Below are 24405 nucleotides of genomic sequence, written 5' to 3' on the forward strand. Positions count from 1 at the left end.
GAGTCCAAATTTAGGAGCACATATTTCATGCAAAAACTACCTTTGCAGTCCAGTGCCAAGACATTTTTGAGTGAAGAGATGTTAACAGCTGAGTGAATGTGGCAATCACTCACATTTTATTTTTAGATTCAGCCTGCTAGGAACTGAATCATTAAAGAGGGAAGTGAAACATTTTGTAATATCCTTTTTCTTTTTTTTTAGATTAATTCCTACTAATGGTGGGACCAGACAAATAAATACAGGACATTGCTTGTGTTGTAATGTCACAATAGGAAGAAGGTTGCATCTTTTCACTTGGCTTGCCTATATACATGTTTACCATCCTGGCCCTTCATCTTGAGACTAGTGGGCTTCAGGCACAAAGCTATGCATTATGAGTAAACAGGTTGAACACTAGGTTCAAGTTGTTTTTGCTAAAAACAACTTCAGGAGAAGGGAAATCAGAGCAGGGAAGCAGCAGAGAGAAGGTGCTTAATCCTTTCACCACACACAGATTATCTGCTCCAAATCACCCTCAGATGGTTGCACACACAAACATGTCACACAAACACACATTTTGAACTCTGCATACATAAAACAGTTTGGGAGGGAATCTGTTTAGAGCTTATAAATGGCAGAAAGGGAAAGAGTTAAGTACCTTCTCTTCTCCCTCAATCCCTGCACTGCTCTGCTTCAAATTCTCTCTTCCTAAAGCTGCTTTTCAAAAAAAAAAAAAAAAAAAAAAAAAAAAAGCCCAGCACTGGGGACTCTTACATTCATGTTTGCATATATGGTAATGTGTAGTCAGTGCCTCTGTTGTCAGTGCTCCAAAAACCTGCAAAACTTACCGTATTTAACCAAATAGGTCAGTGGGGCAGGGGAAAGGATATTACACCAATATTACACTAACATTAATTTCTTCCTTAATATTGCTATCTCTGATTGGTTTTCTAATTGCGGCTTACTTTAAAGTTTTATAACAGTTAATGAATTCCAGTGATTAATTCCTTCATGCTAACACAGATTATGGTGAGTATATTGAACCCTGAAGAAACCAACACAGCCAACTCTCAATAATCATTGATGTTTTTAAATTGAATTAGTCCTTGGTGTAATGTGAACCCTTGAACAAGAAGGGAAATATACAATACAGTATTTAATTCTTGTAAATTTGGGCACAAGGCCGATTAAGGTGTGGCTGGGTAAAATATGTGGCCTAGTCAAAACATTCAGTTCTTCAAGGCTTGTGCTTCCACACCCCAGTGACACTTACTCTGGCCTGAGTGGTAACAAAAAGAGAATGAAGGTGCCGTTTCCTGCAGCACATTGCAGAGGGGGATAACTGTCCTTCTAATGTCAAGGTATCTACCTCTGACATTCTTTCAGGTGTTAGCTCCCTCCATCTTCTCTTCAGGGGAAAGAGTATGCTGTGACAAGTATTGATTGATTTCTTCTACATTTGTATCCTGCTCTTCCTTCAGGATGGTTATAATTGAGCAAGATCAGGTGGATCAGAGAGGATGGGGTAGAGGTATATGTCTCTCATTAGGAAAAAGACTTCAACTTTTAGATTTTAGTTAGCAATACTCTACTAACCGTTTTGGACGGTATTTGATTACGTTCCATTTAAATGCTACAGTAAGGCTAAATCAATGGGATATGCTCCCAACTCTTAACACTTCAACCTCTCATTGTTTCCTATAGCAACAGCATATATTCATCTCTGGTATTGATGCTTAGAGTAAATGCAGCCTAGGAAAAATATATTGGGCCCAATAGTCTGGAATATTCTTATGTGCTGAATTTTGGGTATAAGGCAGAATGAGAATGATGCATGCATATATGATGTGTGTTAAAGGGGAAAGTAAAGTCAACATTTGCAGCTTAGTCCTAGTCCAAAGTGTTGAAAGTGGGTCAAAGAACAGACAATTACATACACTAACCATAGTTATAATGCATTACAATACAAAAATGAATCAATTCAACACCTACAGGTCATTTAAAACACACCAGAAGTTTCAGAGAATATAAAATAATGCCCATAGTTCAATGAACAATATCCAGTACCAATAATATATATATTATACCCACAATAAGAGAATCACATGAAGTTTTACCTCTTCTTTTATTTAAAAAATAATTATTACGAATCCCAGGCAATTTGCTTGCTTGCTTGCTTGCTTGCTTGCTTGTCTGTGTGCAAAAATAGGAAATGAGATCAAAATAAATATATATACCAACTTATTCTAGAAGCTCGTCTGCTATAAACACTTTTTATTTCTACAAGTGCATCGCCATGACAATAGCATTCATCCTCTATTACAACTTACATGAAGCCCTGCTCAAGTCCCAGTGTGGGAGTCCAAGATGTGAGTCGTATATAAAAGGTCTCTGGAGAACATCCAGGATAAAATCTTTCACCCTACTGAAACCAATAGAATCTTCCCTTTGGCAATGAGGCACAGATCCTTATCTTTTAATATCAACACAATGAGAATATATGACAAAGAATCATAAAATAAAGTTGATGCTCATCCTTAATTTCTGTCATTCAACAGCAACATTAGTCAGTCAGACTTTTCATCATCTTGTATGTAAGTAAACTTTTACATTCTGCAACCAAGCATGGTTATTTGATTCTTCACAATGGTCTCCTTCTGTGTCTCACTTTAAGAGCTAAAATTACTTGGCTGTTAGACTCTTTTTTTCTGGGACAGAATTATGGAGGGGATACTACTGAGGCTTATAAAAAGCCAATAGGAAGGGCTGCCAGATCAAGGAGCGCATTGATCCAGACATGGGGAAAGCATGGGAAATGTCAGGCGTGCGGAAGTTTATTAGGCCTCCAAGTGCTGCTAAACCAATGATGCCATTGGTGTGTGCCAGTGGCTAGAGACATCTGGACCATCTGTTGCCCACATGATGTACACTTAGCTCTTGCTGCTGCCCCCCATCTCCAGCATACTTCAAGGATTGGGGAAAGGCAGGGGAGGGCCCAGTCCCTGCCATGCAGGTATCGAAATGCTGATATAGTTGTGCTGTAATTTATTTAAGCCAGTGCTTATACCAACGCCTAGAGAGGGCTGTAGGCATATTCAGAAACAGATGGAGCCTGTGACAGATTCTGGCAGCTCCTTTTGAAAATCTGCTGCAAAATCTGTCCGCCTGGGCCCCAACACAATGCTGTTGTCTTGTTTTGGCTAATGTTTGATGACATAGAAAGGAAGCGGATAAGAAGCTGGCTTTATGAGTGCATAAGAAGAACTTTGCTGGAGCAGGTGAAAGGTCCATTGAGTCCCGCATCCTGTGCTCCGAGTGGCCAACCAGACGTCTATGGGAAGCTGGCAAGCAGGACCTGAGTGGAACAGTGCTCTCCCTACTTGTGATTCTGTATGTTATCTGTAAGTATGCTTCAGTGCAATTTTACACTTTTTTTGCATGCTGCCTTGTGATGTTTATGTGTATAGTATAACAATAAAACAAATACATTAGACCATTGATTAGTCCCCATAGTTCAGTTGCTTCCCCAACTAGCAGCAGCTCACTAAGATTTCATAGGGAGGGGCGTCTTTCCAGAGCCCTTGGTGGGGATGCCAAGGATTGAACCTGGGACCTTCTGCATGTGAAGTAAGGGCCCTGTCACCGAGCCTTTTATTCAGCATCCCTTGGTTCCTGCAATGCAATTGTTCTATATGTAGCAAATGAGAAGGAGAGATAACAATCATTGTTATTGCCAGAGGGCATAGATATGAGAGATTCTGGCTTTGGGCCATTGTGAAAATAAGTTTTAAAGACTTCCTCAAAGTATTAAGCCTTAGGCAGAAAGTGTGTTCAGAATGTTTCATTCTTAGAAGCAAACATTTGCAAGGAGCTGGAATAGAAGAGGAAGTCAGGAATGCTTGCACATCTTTAACGGTGGCTTGCTGTATATGGTTTTCTGCCATCAACTAAAAAGCACAGTCATGACATGTCATAATACTGATCCTGTGCATGCAAAGGGAAATGTCTTCCACGACCTGTAAAATAATGCACAGGAGGTGATGACCTAGGTATCGTCATCTTATCAGCTATCTCGTGGGGTTGCTCTGTTTGTGTGAGAGTTCAGCCTGTAAAGTAAAAGTAAACTATTTGCAGAGATCATAAATTGGATCATAAATTTCATTCTGTAAACAAAGGAAGAGTTCACATTCACAGGTCAGAGCTCTCCCATCTTCCTTCTCCCTCTACTGCCCCCTTAACATCTCCTTCCTCTTCTTTTACTGCTGCAGACTACAGGGCACTTGGGAATGGTGTGGGGTCTGCAAAGTGGGGAAGAGTTGATGGCTGCTTGTCCTCTGCATAGAAATGGAGGAGCGACTCCAGGCTAATTATTCTAGTGGCACTTGAAGCAGGGGTTAGGGACCATACCCAAGCAGTTTGAGTACACCAAGACGTTTTTGTTTTTTAAATTCAGTACATTAAATTTACCAATCATAATCCAACTAACATTTTAGATTATGTGTCACAGTATTATTCATAGTATTGTTGTGAGTTTTGGGGGGGGGGGGGTTAGGCTGTATTCATGAGTCGCTTCTCATTCCTGGATCCACCAAGAATTCAACTGTTGGAATAGCCAGACCAGCTTCTTGGTGAGCTAATAGCCCCTAAGTATGAGTGGTAGCCCTTAAGTATGAGGACGCGGGTGGCGCTGTGGGTTAAACCACAAAGCCTAGGACTTTCCGATCAGAAGGTCGGTGGTTCGAATCCCCGTGACAGAGTGAGCTCCCGTTGCTCGGTCCCTGCTCCTGCCAACCTAGCAGTTTAAAAGCACGTCAAAGTGCAAGTAGATAAATAGGTACCGCTCCAGCGGGAAGGTAAACGGCGTTTCTGTGCGCTGCTCTGGTTCGCCAGAAGCAGCTTTGTCATGTTCACATGACCCGGAAGCTGTATGCCGGTTCCCTCGGCCAATAAAGCGAGATGAGCCCCGCAACCCCAGAGTTGGCCACGACTGGACCTTATGGTCAGGGGCCCCTTTACCTATGAGTGGTTAGGGTAACTAAGTAGCTTTGTTCTAGAGGGCAAATGGGTGGGTCCTGTCCCTCATCTGGCTGGTAATGAGAAACCATATATCCTAAAGACACCACAGTCTCCACTGTCTCCCTCATTACAAGGAAACATGCACCCTGGGTAAGTTCCTGGAACCCCTGGAGTCTCACAGAATTTGGAGATTGGGGAGGCGTACAATAGTGTTAACATCCTGCTTGATGAAGAGTCGTGGAAAATGTGAAAGCTTGCTCACTAATTTTGACTAATTTTAACCACAAGCGGGATGCAAGCGGAAGTCATGTGCCGGTGGCACGTCGGCAGCAGGAGGCCCCATTAGCGAAAGCACGCCTGAGGTTAAGAACGGTTTCGAGTTAAGAACGGACCTCCGGAACGAATTAAGTTCGTAACCGGAGGTACCACTGTATATCATTCTATTCTGCCCATACTTTCACAACACCTCTGTGAAGTAGGCTAGATTGAATGATGCAGTAACTGGCTCAAGGTTCCTTCCTACCTAAGTGAGAAATTTAATCTGGCAATCAAATGGTCGGTGGCAGCAAATCAAGTGTGTCTAGTCTTCATATTGTCTGGTTGCTCGGTACTGGCTTTGACACTGGGTTAATTTTACTTACATTAGGGGGAAAGGCCATATGAGCCATAGCAAGAATATAGATTTCTATCTTCTGATAGTGGCCAGGCGTATTATTACTCAGGGAGGTTCACAAACAGGATATTATGATGATGGTGATATTGATCCCATTAATCCCCAGCATCTGCTAGGCAGAAGCATCTTTGAAAACTCTGGCTATTCTTTCAGCTGCTATAGCTAGTAGTCATGGTATATTTATCTGGCAGGCATTCATCTTTTTAATGTCTTTTTTTGCTAGAGGCCATTACAATATCCTGTGGTAATGGAGTGCTGCCCAATTATCCAGTTTATAAAGAAGTCCTTCCTTGTGCTTGTTTTCAATCTGCTGGTTGTCAATTTCATTATATGTTCCTGGGCTTTTGCATTTTGAGAATAAATAAATTGAGTTGGATCAGTGTGAAGAGCTTCCTGTTCTCCCAGGCTTTTTAATTACAATCTATGGAGTGCTTCCATTTTTGCATCAAGTTCACCCTTGCTGTGTTTTATCCTGGTTTTAGTTGTTCTGGTGTGGTTTTTTACAGGGCTTTTTCCTTTATGAGGTTTTTAAAGGGTTTTTTATTGTGAATTGTATTGTGTATTTTGCTGTCTATGTAAACTGGCCAGTTTTTTGGGGGTGGTGGTGGATATAAATAAACAATGGCAAGAAGAAGAATCTAGTTTTCCCCATCATGCATCAAGTATGCTCACTGCAATAAATAGGACAAATGGCTATTATTCCATGCAACTACCTTTATTTCTGAGTCCCACCTGTTTGATAATAGTTCACTCAAAGCCTGTACAACTTCTGTCCACCAAGCCTAACTCATCTTTATGGCCACATCTGACCAGGTTTCCAGCACCCCACTGTCTGAGTGGTCTCAAGGGGTGTTGGCATGGGCATAGCCAATGGCAGGCTGGGGGGGCAGGGGGCAGCTAGTTCCACAATTATTGAAAAACATTGAAAGTACTCAATTATCTGAGCTTCTGCCCCCTCAGCAATGTCCTATTCACCCCAATAACAAAAATCCTGGCTATGCCCATGGGTGTTGGTAATGTCACTGAAGCCTATGATGTCAACAAACCGTTTACTAACCAGCTTGGAAGCTGCACCCATCTCTTAAAAGTGGGTTCCTTGCATTTTGATCAGTAATATGCCTAATAAGAAAGGTGAAATACACCTACCGTAAATATAATACAAATTCATGTACAATCAAAATAAAGCTTGAACAAATAAACCTAAACAATTAGTTGCTAACTAGACATTCTTAAGATTTATTATTATTTTATAAAAAGCAGATATAAATGTTAATGGATGAGGTTTACCAGATCCATTATTTTGAAATTGCTATGTAATAGACTTTATTGTATCGGAGAAGACTCTAAAACAGAAAACTTACATTATGACATTGATCCTATAATTCCCAATTCCTTGCCCAGTATTGATTTTTTATAAAATATTTTTGCTATTTTCAGCATACTGAAACTCCTAATGATTGCTTCCAATGGCTCCATGTAGGTATTACATAGGATTTGGGATAAGATATTTCCAAGTAAATGTACATTGGCTTGGTCTGCATCTGGAGTCCAGAGCCAAAAGCTTCCACACACCAGCTAGCACCTTTAGCTCTCTAAAAGTAATCAGATACCTTTGTCATTCTGAGTAATGGTAACACACTAAATCTCTTTTCCTTTTTATTTCTAACATTTGTACTGCACTCTTTGGTCAAAAAGGCTCCCAGAGTGGTTTGCATACAAACGAAATAAGAAAGTCCCTACCCACAGGTTTATAATCTTGAAAGAAAAATTACATACAAACACAAGGGAAGAGGGATGCAGAGGGATGGGGGAATTCAAAACTCCATCACAGATTTCTAAACAGTTGAGCAGGTAGCAGTTTCAGGGGCATGGCATGCCTGATGGAGCTGGGCATAGTGAGCCCCGTGGCTTCCTTTGTCTCTCCCTCTGAGGCAGCCTAATGGAGTGGCTGCCCCCAGGTGAGGGGAGAGGAGGCCTGATGGAGCTGACCTCTCACAGCTGTTGATGAACTTTCCAGGTGATTAATAATGATCTAATTTGGAGGCCACGCTCCTCTGAGCAGGACACGAGGCTCTTTCTGCAAGAGCCGTGTGCGTCTTAGCAGAGGGAAAGGAAAAGATGCTCCACCAAGGAGACTGGCTTCTGCAACAGCTGGAAGCCAAGTGTGTATTTCGGGGGGGGGGTGTCTGCCTGTGTCTGCTTGGCGGGGCTTTGAGAAGGACCGAGGGAAGCACCCCCCTTTTTTGTCTCTCTCCCTCCGGCACTTTGCAAGGAAGTGACCGAGAGGAGCGTCCGCGAAGGCGCCTGTTTTCCTTTGGCGAAGGGCCCCACCCCGAGGGCGGAGCCTGCCTGCCTTCCCCTCGCCGCTCGTGTCCCGCCTTTGCTCTCGCCCAGCGCCCATGCCGAGGGCTGCCTTGCGCCAGGTACGTGTCCCGGCAACTCTTCTTCGCAGCTTCCTTCTGGGGAACTAGGGGGACGGGGGCGTCAGCCCTGGTCCTCTCTGAGCGCAGAAGCGTCTCCAGTGGATGCAAGTCGCTTGCTTAGGTCTCAGGAGGGAGCGGGTTTGGGTGCTTTGGAACCGGCCGCGTCCGTGCAAAGACCTCGCTCGCATTAGTGGGATTTTTCTCTTCTCCCGCGTCCCCCCTACCTAACACCCCTTATCCCCATTCATTGTGTGGGGCGGGGGGAGGCCGGGCAGCTGGAGGCAACGAGCATCTTCCTGCTACATGTTGGCTCCCTTGTGCGCCTGCAGCATGCTCGGCTCCAGCTTCCCTTCTTCCCCGTTTCCATGGAAACACCAGACCATCGTCACCATATAGACTTCAGAATGACACCCGGCAATGTCCCTTGTGTGTTTCGGGTGGGTGCGTTTGTGTCAGGGTCGGACACGCGTTGGTTGCCTTCTCACGTTCGGCGAGAAGCAGGTGGGGGAGGGAACGGGGTTGCCCAGGAAAGCAGACATTTGTGACATTCTATGGACGGCCGCTTTGCTGAAGTTGCTTTGCCATCCACCAACGGGAGGTGGTGGTTGTCTAAAATAATGAGCTTTGGCTGATGAAATGCAACAGGGTGCTCAAGGAGACGCAGCCTGTCTCTCCCCAGATCGTCGCTTCTACATTTTACAGCCAAGGGAGGAAATGGCTGGTGGGAATTGCTGCTTGCCTGTGTGTCAAGTTGTGCCAGAATGGAGGAGTTTTTCTTGCCACTGTCAAGAATGTTTGCTAGTGCTGCTTAAGACCAAGGATGATGTAATCTTCCCTAGTGGAATATTGAATGAATCAATTTATTTCTGTCACTAACCAGACTGATAGTGGAATATTTAGATTATATAAATCTTCCACTTTATACTGTATCTTCTAGGGCAGGTACATCCAACTCCCTAGAGACTGATCTACTCCCCGTATTAAAAAAACTGGCAGTGATCAACCCATTGTCATTGGATGGAGGAGGAGCGTGCATGGGGTGGGTGGATTGCCCAGATTTGTTGAGCCTTTTTTTGCGGAGGATTGCCCAGAGTTCTTCAGCTTTTATTTGTTAACTTTTGGTAAACTTTATTTAATCCCACAATCAATAAGGGTCTACTAGGATCAGGCAGGGATCTACTGGTAGATCGCAATCTCCTGGTTGGACATGCCTGTTCTATGGTATTTTTGTTGCAAAACTTTGTGTGTTTGTGTGAACTGTTATTGATTATTGGTATTGTTGGCAAGATAACATAATGCATCATGTGATAATAAGGACTGTCTAAACTTATGAATGTGGGACGCGGGTGGCGCTGTGGGTAAAAGCCTCAGCGCCTAGGGCTTGCCGATCGAAAGGTTGGCGGTTCGAATCCCTGCGGCGGGGTGCGCTCCCGTTGCTCGGTCCCAGCGCCTGCCAACCTAGCAGTTCGAAAGCACCCTCGGGTGCAAGTAGATAAATAGGGACTGCTTACTAGCGGGAAGGTAAATGGCGTTTCCGTGTGCGGCTCTGGCTCGCCAGAGCAGCGATATCATGCTGGCCACGTGACCCGGAAGTGTCTCCAGACAGCGCTGGCCCCCGGCCTCTTGAGTGAGATGAGCGCACAACCCCAGAGTCTGGCAAGACTGGCCCGTACGGGCAGGGGTACCTTTACCTTTACCTTTACCTTAAACTTATGAATGAGTAAGATTCCTGTTCCTTTAGTTTAGGACCTTAACATTCTTGAGTTCTTTCTGTGAAATTATTCCCAAGGTTTAAAGGAGCGGAACAGAGCAACTTCCATAGGGCTGTTCAAGCTGCCCTTTGTGGCTCCTTTTGAACTTCAGAGGTTTTTGAGCAATGCATCTTAATTTAAATCGGTGTAGTTAATGGAATATGCGTAGCATCCTATGCAGAAGCCCCTCATAGTCATTAGCCCATTAACTTCAGTGGGCAGCTGTGACCAACTGCAAAGAGCCAGGTTGTACTCTAGCTGAAGTTTGGCTATGCTGCCTTAAGTGACTAGAGAAATTTACTTAAAGGCAACTTAAAGGCCTTTCAGGTCACAGCTGCACAGGTGTTTACTTTTAGGGAGGGCAAATGCATGCCTCAAATAATCTCTGCATTTCTCATAGCACTGCACCTTCAGAATATGCTGGTTGTGGCCTGGTTGAACTGTAGACAGAGTAGCTGTCTGCTCTGTATTTGTTAAAAGCAATACTTCCTGTAGCTTTTGTTCAACACTGCTTTGATGTTAAACCAGGAAGTGCAGAAAGCAACCATGGAAACAGTCTTAGTGTTCTGGGATAGAGCTTTGTCCTATTTGACTTATACAGGAGAGCTTAGTGGATATTACATTTCCACCCTCCCCACCACCATGTCTGCAGTTCAGGGAGAAGGCCACAATGCCCTAAAGGCTTGTGTATGCACCTGGGGTGGTGAAATGGAATTGGTGCTAGTCCAAAAACATTTTGCTTCCTGAAGTGGAGTCCAAATGGTACCGCAGCCCCCCACCCACAGAGGTATTGCTGCACCATTCAGACACCAACCAAGCCTTGCCTTTATCTTTTACCCCTGCCCCATTGCCACCTGAAGCAAGTCTATTCAGTGTAATGCATGCCAGCACTGGCCTTGGTTGGAGTACATTTTGACCTTGTTTTCATGTTGTTAAGTCGTGGGTTGACATAGCAGCCGGCACAGCGATCTCTTCAAGTGGTTCTTTATAGTAAGCTGGAACTGAACTGACAGTGAACAGCTCAGCCGGCCTGTATTTATAGGCAGCCGGCTGTCACATTGTAACCACAACAGCCCAGAGTTCCCGCCTAAAATAACTGCCGCGGACCTGAGTGAAAACTATCTACAGACCTGAGTGAAAACTATATACAGTATCCCCCTGTTGGCCCAGGGTGAAACTACACTACATAACACCCCTCCCCACCGAGATAAGGCGTTAGTTACAATCGTAATGGTTTCCTTATATACAGCACTACGCGTAATGGTTCAATTAGGCACAAAAGCATATCGGTTACATTTCCCATACTTAGACCAACAGTGATACCTGTCCAACAACATAGTCCTTTAAATGAGTTGGGCGCTTGGAAACTCTGCCAGACCGCCGGGGACTGGTAGCCAAGTCCGGAGGGCCACACAGTTCTCGCTGAGGCTGTGGTGCGACCCTAGGTGGCGTTGGAACCAACTCCCCTGGATCCGCTGCTGTGAGTGGAGCCTCCGCAAGTGGAGTGGTCTGAGTCTGTTCTGAGACGGCTTGGTTCGGCTCCACGCTGGCAGTTTGCGAGGGAGGTGTAGGTGGAGCCTCGCCATCTGTACGTGTCTCTTCTGGAGCCGCAAGTGCAGTTGGGGGCACCTCGGTAGTGTCCAAGTCCCCAACCCTGCGCCTAAGTTGGTCTATGTGCCGTCGCCACAAGCGCCCGTCTTCGAGTGCCACCTGGTACGAGCGAGGTCCAGTGACTCCCACTACTGTGGCTGGCACCCAAGGAATGTCCCCCACATAGTTCCGGGCAAAGACCTGGTTTCCTGGGACAAATGACCGTGGTGCGTTGGCACAGCCTGGGGGTTCAGCCACGGCAAAGTCTGGGTGTAGCCGGTCGAGCGGTGACCTGAGGCGGCGGCCCATAAGCAGTTCCGCAGGACTCCTCCCTGTGGCCGCATGAGGGGTGATGTGTTGCGCGAACAAGTATTCGGCGACCCGCTCATGCCAGTCTCCCCGGTCCAGGCGCGCCAGTGCCTCTTTTGTCGAGCGCACCATTCTTTCCGCTTGCCCGTTGCTGGATGGATGAAAGGGTGCCGTTAGGGCATGGCGGATGCCCAGTCCCAAAAGATACCGCTCAAACGTGCCTGACGTGAACTGCGGTCCGTTGTCAGAGACAAGGACATCAGGACACCCATGCGTTGCAAACAGGCCTCGCAGCACCCGGATGACAGCTTCGGTAGTGGTGGAGGGCATCAGGGCGACCTCCAGCCATTTGGAATAGGCGTCCACCACTACCATAAAGGTCCGGCCGTGAAAGGGGCCAGCCAGATCGATGTGCACCCTCGACCAGGGTGTCTTTGGCGTCTCCCACGTGTATCCCTTAGCTGCCGGTGGTGCAGGCCTCGACTCCTGGCACGCTTGACAGGCGGACACCCAGGCAGTGATGGCATCGTCCATATTAGGCCACCAGACGTAACACCGAGCCAACGCCTTCATTTTGACAATTCCCGGGTGGCCAACGTGCAGAGCCTCCAGGACGCGCTGACGGAGTCCCTGGGGAATCACGACGCGGTCTCCCCACAGCAGACAGCCGCGATGAGCTGAGAGTTCATGTTGTCTGGTTGCGAAGGGCTGGAACTCCGATGCAAAGGGCCCTTGTGGCCACCCCCTCCACACCCAGTTGAGCACCCGGCTGATGGTGCGATCCTGGGCAGATGCGGAGGCCACAGTGGCAGCCGACACAGGCGCTGCCGGAAGATCCTCAATCAGAAGGAGCGATGAAGCTGGAGCCGGGTCTTCCACAAATGCTGGAAGAGGGCAACGGCTGAGGGCGTCGGCATGGCCCATCGATTTCCCCAGCACACTGTCCGAAGAAAGGAGAGCCTTGACCGCGTTGAAGGCCGCCGTCTCCCGATGACCCCAGGCCCAAGGCGTCTTAGTGCTAAGGAGTCGGTGAAGAGGCTCAGCCACTGTGGCTTTGTGGGGCAGGAACATGTTATAAAAGTTCAGCAGCCCCAGGAACGCCTGCAACTCCGTTTTGTTCTTTGGAGTGGGGGCCTGCTGGATAGCACGGATCTTGGATGTGGTTGGATGAAGACCGGAGGCATCGATAAGATAGCCCAGGAACTCTACCTGTGGAACGGCGATCTGGCACTTCTCCCTTTTTACCTTGAGCCCGGCCTCCTGGAACCTGGTCAGCACGGCACGGAGGCGCTCGAACAGCTGCTGGTGTGAGTCTGCAGACGCCAAGACGTCATCAAAATATGGTACCACGCCCGGAAGCCCTTGCAGGAGACGCTCCATAAGGCCTTGGAAGATGCCAGGAGCCACACTCACCCCGAACTGCAACCGGCGGCAACGGAATGCCCCCCGGTGGGTGACGATCGTCTGGGCTTCAGCAGTGGCATCATCGACTGGCAGTTGTTGATAGGCTTGGGCAAGGTCCAGCTTAGCGAAGACCTTACCCTCACCCAGGGAATGCAGCAGGTGTTGGACAACAGGAACCGGATAAGCGTGCTGCTGAAGTGCCTTGTTGATCGTGCACTTGTAGTCAGCGCAGATTCTCACCGATCCATCTGGCTTGACAGGCGTGACGATGGGGGTTTCCCACTTTGCGTGGTCAACCGGCTCCAAAACTCCTTGGGCGATCAGTTTGTCCAGTTGTTCGTCCACCTTAGCCTTGAGAGCAAAGGGAACCCGGCGTGGCTTTAGCTTGATGGGGGCGACTTGTGGATCCAGGCTAAAGGAGATGGGCGTACCTGTATATTGGCCCAAGGTGCCGTCAAAAACCTCGGCAAAGTCTTTGACCAGACCCTCAGTCTCTGCGTTAGAGATGCAGTTGATGCCGGTGACTTCCAGGCCGAGGGCATCAAACCAGTCTAGCCCTAGGAGGCTTGGCCGCTGACCTTCGACCACCACCAACCGGAGCAGGCCCGAAAAATCCTTGAAGGCGATCCGGAACCGGCCAACGCCTACCACGGGGACGTCGTTTCCCTGGTAGTCTCTCAGGTGTACGCGGTGAGAGTCGAGTTGCCTTTTGGACACTCTGGGTACCAGTCTTTTGATGGTGCTCCATGACACGATGGACAGGGCAGACCCGGTGTCGATCTCCATGTCACATGGAGCTCCTTCAATGAGCACCGTGACGTTCAGCTTGCGTCTCGTAGGCGAGTCGGTTTGGCCAATCGTGGTTCCAGACGGGCAGCGGCAGTTGGTGAGAGCGAAACAACTTTCCTTGGCAGACTGGAGTGAAGACTTGGACTTGCGAGTCGATGAAGGGGGGGTGTCAGACGGAGCCGATCGGCAGACCTTAGCGATGTGGCCCCTTCTGGAACACCTCCTACAGATGGCGTCTCTGAATCGACACTTGGCACGGGAATGGTTGCCTCCGCAGCCAGCACATTCCGGTTGGCCCTTGGACTTCTGTTGGAACTTCCTGCGCTCCCGCTTTGTCTGGTGCACATCATCGTCTTCACTGGAGGATGCCTCCTCACTGCTGGCCTCTTCATGATGCACCGGAACGGGCTCCCTAGCAAGACGCAGGCTGCTGGACTTGCGGATCTCCTGAGCGGAGCGTTCAGCAGCTTCTGAGGCCACAGCCTCCTCAATGGCTTTCTGTAGCGTGAGGTCTGGCTTGGCTAGGAGACGCCGTTGCAGATGGATGTCCCGGACCCCGCAGACGATTCGATCCATCAGGGCATCGTCTAAGTCTCGGAACTCACAGTGCATTGCAGCCTGTCGCAGGGCGGTGGTGTAGTTGTTGATTGACTCCCCCTCTGCCTGGTTCCTGTGGTAGAACGCATGGCGGGCAGCAATCTTGGACGGCTTTGGTGCGTAGTGGTTGCGGAGCTTCTCTTGGATCGTGTCCCATGGTGATGCCTGGACTGCTTCAGGCGCAACCAACGCTCGGGCCGTCTCAAACACCTCAGGCCCACAGAGGCTGAGGAATAGGCCCCGCTTCCGATCCTGTGATACTGCTGTCAGTTCGTTGGCTTGGAGGTAGCAGTCGAACCGAGCGAGGTAGGAGTCCCATGATTCAGAGGCTGGCGCAAACGGCGGTAGAGGCACAAGTGAAGCCATGATTCCGACGCCGGCGTGAAGGGCGATGGATGGAACACAGTGCTCTAGCCAGAACAGTCAGCTCTGAACTGGTTCTGCCCAGTGATTTCGCTCAGTGATTTCGCTCTGTGATTCAGCTCAGTGATTCAGCTCAGTTCAGAGGCTGGCCGCATCTGGCTGTGCTCTGATGTCCATCCATCCCACCTTCGTCGCCAGTGTTAAGTCGTGGGTTGACATAGCAGCCGGCACAGCGATCTCTTCAAGTGGTTCTTTATAGTAAGCTGGAACTGAACTGACAGTGAACAGCTCAGCCGGCCTGTATTTATAGGCAGCCGGCTGTCACATTGTAACCACAACAGCCCAGAGTTCCCGCCTAAAATAACTGCCGCGGACCTGAGTGAAAACTATCTACAGACCTGAGTGAAAACTATATACAGTATCCCCCTGTTGGCCCAGGGTGAAACTACACTACATAACACATGTAGCACTAAACCATAGTTTAGCATATGAGAATGAGTTGCAATAAGCTGGGTGGTTCACTCCCTTTCTGTCTTTGGCATGGTCGCAAGGAGCTTGGAAGCTTTTTCTGTTTTAGATTAACCACTGTTTGTGATTTTACTGAAACCAAGACAAGCTGTTGTGGCTAGTTTATGAATCTGATTTGTTTTTGTTAACCACAGTTTAGGGTTTTGAATGCAATGTTAAACTGTATTTGAAGCCCTGCAACTTGTGCAGGGCAGTGGTGGAGGGGAGGAGTCTTAAGATGAGGGTAAATATAAACACTGGTGGGGCAACAAAACATGAGGCATAAAGCAGCATCTGTTAACACAAGAGAGGAGAGTCCCAGGTAGGAAATGGAGGGGGAGACTACACAGACGATCATATGACCAAGACAGCAAGAGAGGGAACGCATGAAAGAAACATGGAGTGAGCAAGTGAGTGAGTTTGGGAGAGTAATGGAAAAACCTCATGGAAGAATGTGAGCAAAGATGTGTGTACGCATGAGTGGAGGAAAGGATATGAATGTGTGGGTGATACAGCAAACTGAGTGAAAGGGGCTTGTGCAGTGGAGACAGCGTTGCTCTGTAAGTGGGAGGAAGAAAATGGAATGGAGAGGCAACGAGCAGAGTGAAGCTGTAACCTGCAAAGAAGCTGCTGGTGTGGCAGGTTGCCAGGCTCTTCATACAAGGTATAGCAAGGGAAGCCATAGGGAATTAAGGCAGTAAGGACTAAGGGCTGGCTTCCCCAGTGGTGGGCAAAAGCACTCTAGAGAAACTTGGGACCCTCAGGTTGAGAAAAAAGGGAGTGAAAGAAAACTCTCGCACTGAGGTTCATCTAAAATGGAAATGAAAGTTTCCATTCTATTTGTGGAGGGGCAACATGCAAGCCTGAAGTTTGCTAGCTTATTTCTGTAATGCTAAACCATGGCAGAAGAACAGGTGGCTCTCCGGATGGACTCCACTCCAACCCCTCTCATCCTTGACCACTGTTTATAATGGCTGGGGATGATGGGAGTCAGAGGGCTCCTGGTGGAGGGAGGCTGGTCCACACTGTTGGACAATGGGTTGCCAGGGTTTAAGGCAGAAGTCTTTCACATTTCTCTCTGGAGATGCAGGAGATTCAGTGGAGGACCTTCTGCACCTAAAGCTGGTGCTCTACTGAGCTATGGCTCTGACCTTGGTGAGTATCAAACATAGGAACCTGGCTAAAGGTTTTCTGAGGGGACTGAATAGAAGGAGGCCCTTCACTCAGTCTTCCCACCCTCACAGGCACACTTGGATGCAGGAGAGAGCCTCGTTGGTGGCTACTCCCAGACGTTGGTACTCCTTCCAGAAACTATACTGGCTCCCTCCTTGTCCTTCTGCCAGCAGGTGAAGACCTTCTTGTTTCAACAGGCTTTTAGGAATGGACTGCTTTTAATGAAAGGGCTGGTTGTAATTACTGGTATGGGTTTAATAGATTTTGTGTGTATATATAGATTTATCAATGTTTAATTCTTTTTTAATGATTGTTTTTTCTTTGTTTTTAGCAGTTCTTATTTTTATCTCTAAGTCACTTTGAGTCCCATCAGGGGAAAAGGTGGGGTATGCATAAAGATATAATCAATGTAATCCCGACTCTAGCCACAATGTCAATGTGATGAATCTGTGTTGCAAGCGAGGCATAATTATTGTTTTGCATACAGGTACTTTTCATGGCTACTTATGTAAGAGACTATTACGTTTCATCTAGCAAGCTGATCTGTGACCCTCATACTTCCAGAATTGAGTCAGAGCTCTTACATTCCCTATTTCCTTGCAAAATGGAATTAAGATTGTGGGATTTTAAAATACAGTATTATGGTTTTCTATAAATTTATTTTGGTTCCTGAAATTGTGTACATACTGGGATTGCATTGGAAATCTTTGCTCATAGTAAATTGAGGGCTAGGAATTAAACTATTTCAGAAAACTGTAGTGTTTAGACAGAACCTCACAATCTGAATTTTTAACCAGCCAGTACCTACTGAAGTTTAATTGATGTTTTAATTATGTTTTACGGCTATTTATAAACTGATTTTATTGTATTTTTAAAAAAATTGTAAGGCACCCCGGTACATTTTATGAAAAGTACTGATTATGAATAGTTAAAGGAATAAATGAAAGTGTCCTATAGTTTAAAGCTATAGGACAAAAGTGTCCACAAAAATGTCCTATAGTTTAAAGCTACATACCTATTGTTGTGTGAGCTTTCATAGAAGAGAAACCTTTTCAGAAGTCACATAAAGTGAATAGTGCATGGGCTGGCTGTTGTTTGGGTCAGGATTGTGGGTGATGGATATTAAATATGACCTTAAATGCTTCAATAACTTGACAACTACAAAAACTGGCAATTAGACACCCACAAGCCTTTCCTGTGAGGCTCACCAAACTTCATATTCGCAATGGGGTGTAGTGTAAGTGTATCTTTTTCCCCCTGTACAAGCTAAACATGTTTTTGAGTTCATGGTCTTATGAAGGGTGTTAGCTTTTGTCCTGAACATCATTTAAATAGAGATTACATACGGGAATGGTGAAGTTTATTCTTTATTGCTATTGTACTGAGTGGACTTGTGATTGTGTCACACTCACTGCTACAGAACTGAAAGAGCTTTCATACTAAGGCATTTATGCTTTTGGTACTGCAATCCTATGTGCATTTACCTGGGAATAAGCGCCACTTAGAGTAGATTTTTTGAGTAAACATGATTCATAAATATACTAAATTGTGCACATTTATTATGGAAAAATATGAATCCCTCTGACCCATGTGTGTGAGGTAGATAACAAAAGAATAGTCAAGAGTGCCTGGATTCAAAATACAGGACTAAACCCACTCTCCAGCAGGAAAGAGCATTCAGTAGCAGAGTTTAAACTCACAAATGTCAGGCAGCAGCACAGTTTTAGAAATATAGGTTTTAGACCCTTTTATCCCATTTAGTCTGCTAGCAAACTGCGTTCCTCTTTATTCCTCCCGCAATGAATGGACCACTTACTGTTAAGTAAGTTTAAAATTCTTTACTTACAAAATGTTTCGAGGGTCAGATTCATGCATTTATCCAAGCAGCAGCAAGGAGAACAGAGGCAGAATACTCTTCGGTTGTTGGCATCTGTCTGTCTTTGGAGACAATGGAGTAGTGTGCCTTTGAGGGGAGGGAAGTATAGGAAGATAGCTTCAAACACATGCCCTAAGCCTGGAGCTTGCTTTGGCATGTCTGTCTTGGTCAGTTACATGGCAAAGCGAGAGAGGGAAGATGAAGAGAAGACTTCACTTCTCTCTCATAGGAGAAGAGAGGGTGTGACATAGGAATCCAGCTCTATTGTCAACCCCTTCAGCTCTATTGTCTTAACCCCTTGTCTTAAATTGAAAACAACTATTCCAGTCCCAACCACCCAAATGACTTCCAAATTTCCAGAAATTTCAGCAATGCTTGTGAGGATTTGCTAACTACATGACCCAATGAGATTTTCAGTTTTATCACTTCTGCTGTAGCTGCTATGTTGTACAAGAAAATCTCTGTTTTCCAGGGATATGTAGAGGGAAATGAAAAGAAATATTCATAAATGTTCTGTTCAACCTTAATATTTCCCCTTATAAATCCTGTGTTAACTGTCACAATGTGGCATCCAACAGTTCTGTCTAGATACTAAGGGAGCAAATATTTTACACTTTCTCTTATTAAATGAAGTATTTCTGGCAGATGTTCAGGAAAGACTGCCAGAAGCAGCTAAGAACACAGCCACACAAGTCCAGAAAGTATAAATGGGTCATTATGCAGGTGACTATATCTTTGAGGAAGCTTTTAAAGCAAGCTGTCATATCCGCAGATGAATTTGTCCCTGGGTCATTGTAAATATGAGTGTCTAGTGATGTCTTTCTGAATCAACCCGCCTTCTAGGCAAGAAAAATGAAGGTCATTTGCATTCAGTGATTCTTCAGCCACAATATGGGAAATGGAGGCTGCAATCCTATACCCACATGCCTGGGAGTTAGTCCCAGTGAACCCAGTGGGACTTACTTTTGAGTAGGCATGCACAGGATTGCACTATGAAATAAGGCATCTAAGGACATAGCACAAGTACTGCAATTTTTATGGCATATCCTGCTGTTTTCACTGCAGAGCTTTAGGAAGGAGTGAGATATGGTTAATTTATAGATAAAAAGCAAAGTGCAGAACGTGATCAGGTGGAGTTCTGCCATGACCTTCAGAAAGTACAAAGCTTCATTCATTCTTCCTGTTTGTACTTAAGGGCACCCTGCTGCACATATATACAGTGGTACCCCTGGATAACAATGGGATCTGTTCCGGAGCCCTGTTCGCATCCTGAAGCGAACGCTACCCATTTCTGCACGGGTCACAATTCGCCGCTTCCGCGCATGTGCGTGACATCATTTTGAGCATCTGTGCATACGCGAGCAGTGAAACCCAGAAGTAACGCACTCCGTTACTTCCGCGTCGCCACAGAGCATAACCTGAAAACACTCAACCTGAAGCACATTTAACCCAAGGTATAACATGGAGACTTGAGTAGTGGATTTGACTAGCACTACAAACTGCAGGAAGGAGAATGCTCGGATCCTGCTTGTGTGCTTATGTTGGACATCTGGTTGGCCTCTGTAAGAACAGGATGCTGAACTAGATGGGTTCCTGGCCTAATCCAGGAGGCTACTCTTAAGTTTTTATGCTTCCATGTTAGGCTCTTTAATGTTGTTGAGGCCTCTTCTGGGAAGCAGGGTGGGGCGGTGGGGCTTCATTAACCATATCATCATTAGGCCACTCCTCCTGTCAGTTGTCTCAGTTCTTAAGAAGAATATGAGAAGAGCCTTGCTTGATCAGGCCAAAGACCAATGTACTCCTGTTCTCACAGCGGCCAACCAGATGCCCATGGGAAGCCTTCAAGCAGCAATTGAATGTGATAGCATGCTTCCTACTTGCACTCCCAACAACTTGTATTCAGAACCTTTCTGCCTCCGATACTGGAGGCAGTGCATAGCCCTCATGGCTAGAAGCCATTAATAGCCTTATCCTCCTCGAATTTGTCTAATTCATTTAAAAAACCATCCATGTTTGTGACCATCACTGCATCTTGTGTCAAATTCCAGAGATGAGCTCTGCGTTGTGTAATCAACAACTTCATTTTGTGCACCCTGGATCTTCCAATTTTCTGCTTTACTGAATGATGCTGGGTAATATTGTGAAAGGAGGAGACTGCATTTCCATTCAAAAGGTGGGTGAGGGGCAGAAATGGTAAACCATAGATCTTTTGAGGTCTGAGAAAAAGGGGAAGAACTACAGGGAAAGCATAAGGGAGGGAGCAATGTTTCCACGATGATATGCTCTGTAAAATGTGAGTAAACACACAGTGGTCACACAGTAAATGTATAGTGTGGAAGTACCATGACTGTCTTGCAGGAAATAATTGTTACCTAGAGTTAGTGGCCAAGTGTGGAAGCCATAGGAAGAATGGGGTGAGCATAGCCTGTGAGGTTTTCAACCTGGAGTGCTGTTATCATTCCATATCTGGATTTTTGGGGAGAGCCTTTGGCAAACGTTAGCTGCAGAAAGACATAAATTGAGTTCTTTCCCAAATTGCAGCTGACTGAAACCAAAAGGAGATGTCAGGATTGTTTCACGGTGGTGTGCTCAAAGATATCTCCATCAAAAGTTAACAGATTGTCATGTTTCACTATTATAAGTGGGATGATAGAGTGTTCTGTTGAAAAGTGAAGTAGCGCTGAATTCTTTTTTTAGAAGAAGAGCTTTGAATTTATTATTGTGAAACTGAAAGCTAAGTCTTTCCTCATATTTTTCTTGTGTATTTCTGGCTTCTTCCATATAGCTTGCTTTGTATGTTGAACTGCTAGACTTCTTTTTGTAAAAATTCATTTTGGTACATATGTTGTGTTAACAGTGTGTATGAGTGAAGAAAAGTGTAATATAGAAATAGGGCTATTGGTGTGTCCCTTCCATCTTTGCAGTTTGATTGAGGTACATGTACTGCTGAACTGAACCCAGGCTCAACCATCGGTCTTGCCCATTTTCTTTCTTCCTCTCTCTTGACAGCAGTGTAGCTAGCCGCTTGGGAGCTGGGTGCAGTGTGCATCCTGCAGCCGGGGGTGGGGCAAGCCGCACATGGGGGCAGGGCACACTGCGTGGAGCCTCTCCGCCGCCTCCCCCTCAGCTGTAGGGTGGCTGGGGGAGAGGTAGTGGGCAGACGTAAGTCCCACGCTGCCATTTCAGGCAGCATGAAGCCTGCAGGCTCCCAAGCCACCATGTCACTCCCAGGAGAGACACTTGGCTCAGGCACGCTGCAGGCCCCACAGTAAGTGCCAGCCCGTGCGGTGTGACACCCAATGCCAGTCGCATTTCATTACGTTTGCTGACAGAACTAAAAAGTTTTGTGAGCCCCATTTTTAAAAAAACTCATATTTTTGTCATTTTGTCACCTCCCGCTCAGTGATGACACCCGGGGTGGACTGTACCCCCCAGTGAGAGCCAGTGTGGTGTAGTGGTTAAGAGCGGTAGTCTCATAATCTGGGGAACTGGGTTCCCGTCTCCGCTCCTCCACTTGCAGCTGCTGGGTGACCTTGGGCCAGTCACACTTCCTTGAAGTCTCTCAGCCTCACTCACCTCACAGAGTGTTTGTTGTGGGGGAGGAAGGGAAAGGAGAATGTTAGCCACTTTGAGACTCCTTAAAGGGAGTGAAAGGCGGGATATCAAATCCGAACTCTTCTTCTTCTTCTTCTTCCTATGCCACTGTCTCTCAAATACATCTTAAGTTTGCTGCCCCATTATTGCTGTTTTTCATTAGTTTATTCTGTGTGCTTTGTTTCATTTGAAAGCTTAAAATGAGTTTTGTCACCCAATGGGTACTTAATATGACATAATATTCCAGATAGTTGTCTCTCCCATTGTAGGGGAAAGTGTGTACAATGTGTCATTAAATGACAAGTCTGTGTGTGTGCCAGTTTTTGCAGCATATACCACAGATGTGAAACTATAGCCAGGCACAGCTTCCTGTTGTGTGAGTGCATGGTGAAATGGGTACATGCATGCTGCCTATATGATATGGAAGCAATACTCGGGCCATCATCATGCATTGCCTCTTTTCCGCTTGGCTACTCTTGAGAAGGCTCAGATTATTACTCCCCCCCCCCCCTTTTTAAAACTTGCACCTTCTGTTACTACAAGACCAAGGGTAATGCTTGAATTATTGGGTGTGGGAGAAATGGGGGCACCCCCTCCAAGTTTAACTCAAACATTCCCTTCTAAAAGGGAGACTTTGCACATGAGAGTTCATACCAAGAACAAACTTAGTTGGTCTCTAAGCTGCTACTGGACAATTTTTAATTTTTTAAAAAATATATTTGCAAAATGTAATAGGGTTGTCGCCCGCTGACAACCACCCCTCCTGTAATTTGAGCAGTAAACTGAAACATTCAGCTCCAGCAATAGAACTGTGTGTCATGACTTCAGATTATTCCTTGGCACCATGGGATATATGGCATTCACCTGTCTCCTGGATCCTTGCCCATCCTGGCTGATAAAAGCGAGCCGGGAAGGACTGGGCGATGGGCTCTGCGGGGTGGTGAATGCTTCCCTCTATGAGGGAGCCTTCCCAGACCCGCTGAAAGAGGCGGTCATTAAACCGCTTCTTAAAAAAACATCTTTAGACCCAGCCAATTTGGCCAACTATCGCCCAGTCTCAAATTTACCATTCTTGGGCAAGGTGATTGAGCGGGTGGTTGCCAGACAACTCCAAGCACGCCTGGAGGATGCGGACCATTTGGATCCCTTCCAATCGGGATTCAGGCCTCACCATGGGACTGAAACTGCCTTGGTCGCGCTGGTTGATGATCTCCGGCGGGCTAGGGACAAAGGTGAGAGCTGTTTCCTAGTTCTGCTGGATCTCTCAGCGGCCTTTGACACCATCGACCATAACATCCTTCTGGACCGTCTAGAGGGGCTGGGAGCTGGGGGCACTGTTATACAGTGGTTTCGCTCCTTCCTCCTGGGCCGTGCTCAGAAAGTGGTGGTGGGGGATGAGTGTTCAGACCCCTGGGCTCTCACTTGTGGGGTGCCTCAGGGTTCCGTCCTCTCCCCCATGCTTTTTAATATCTATATGAAGCCGCTGGGAGAGATCATCAGGGGGTTTGGGCTGGGTGTTCATCAGTATGCAGATGACACCCAGCTCTACCTCTCCTTTAAATCAGAACCAGTGAAGGCGGTGAAGGTCCTGTGTGAGTGCCTGGAGGCGGTTGGAGGATGGATGGCGGCTAACAGATTGAGGCTGAATCCTGACAAGACAGAAGTACTGTTTTTGGGGGACAGGGGGCGGGCAGGTGTGGGGGATTCCCTGGTCCTGAATGGGGTAACTGTGCCCCTGAAGGACCAGGTGCGCAGCCTGGGAGTCATTTTGGACTCACAGCTGTCCATGGAGGCACAGGTTAATTCTGTGTCCAGGGCAGCTGTCTACCAGCTCCACCTGGTACGCAGGCTAAGACCCTACCTGCCCGCAGACTGTCTTGCCAGAGTGGTGCATGCTCTAGTTATCTCCCGCTTGGACTACTGCAACGCGCTCTACGTGGGGCTACCTTTGAAGGTGACCCGGAAACTGCAATTAATCCAGAATGCGGCCGCTAGACTGGTGACTGGGAGTGGCCGCCGGGACCACATAACACCAGTTCTGAGAGATCTGCATTGGCTCCCAGTACGTTTCCGAGCACAATTCAAAGTGTTGGTGCTGACCTCTAAAGCCCTAAACGGCCTCGGTCCAGTATATCTGAAGGAGCGTCTCCACCCCCATCGTTCAGCCCGGACACTGAGATCCAGCGCCGAGGGCCTTCTGGCGGTTCCCTCATTGCGAGAAGTAAGGTTACAGGGAACCAGGCAGAGGGCCTTCTCGGTAGTGGCTCCTGCCCTGTGGAACGCCCTCCCAGCAGATGTCAAAGCAATAAACAACTATTTTACTTTTAGAAGTCATCTGAAGGCAGCCCTCTTTAGGGAAGT

At 46.8% G+C, this 24405-nt stretch overlaps 1 protein-coding gene across 1 annotated transcript in view; it reads left to right on the forward strand.

Moving 5' to 3' along the window:
* Positions 1 to 919: 919 nt before the first annotated feature.
* The window catches only part of AGPAT4 (1-acylglycerol-3-phosphate O-acyltransferase 4), a 64910-nt gene continuing 41424 nt past the window's right edge, over positions 920 to 24405 (forward strand). The window contains exon 1 of the mRNA XM_028723842.2: positions 920 to 3380. The gene's annotated coding sequence lies outside the window, so the exon portion shown is untranslated. The remainder of the gene's footprint in view (positions 3381 to 24405) is intronic.

Source organism: Podarcis muralis, chromosome 3 (assembly GCF_964188315.1).
Source record: "Podarcis muralis chromosome 3, rPodMur119.hap1.1, whole genome shotgun sequence".
In the NCBI taxonomy this organism is placed as follows: Eukaryota; Metazoa; Chordata; class Lepidosauria; order Squamata; family Lacertidae; genus Podarcis; species Podarcis muralis.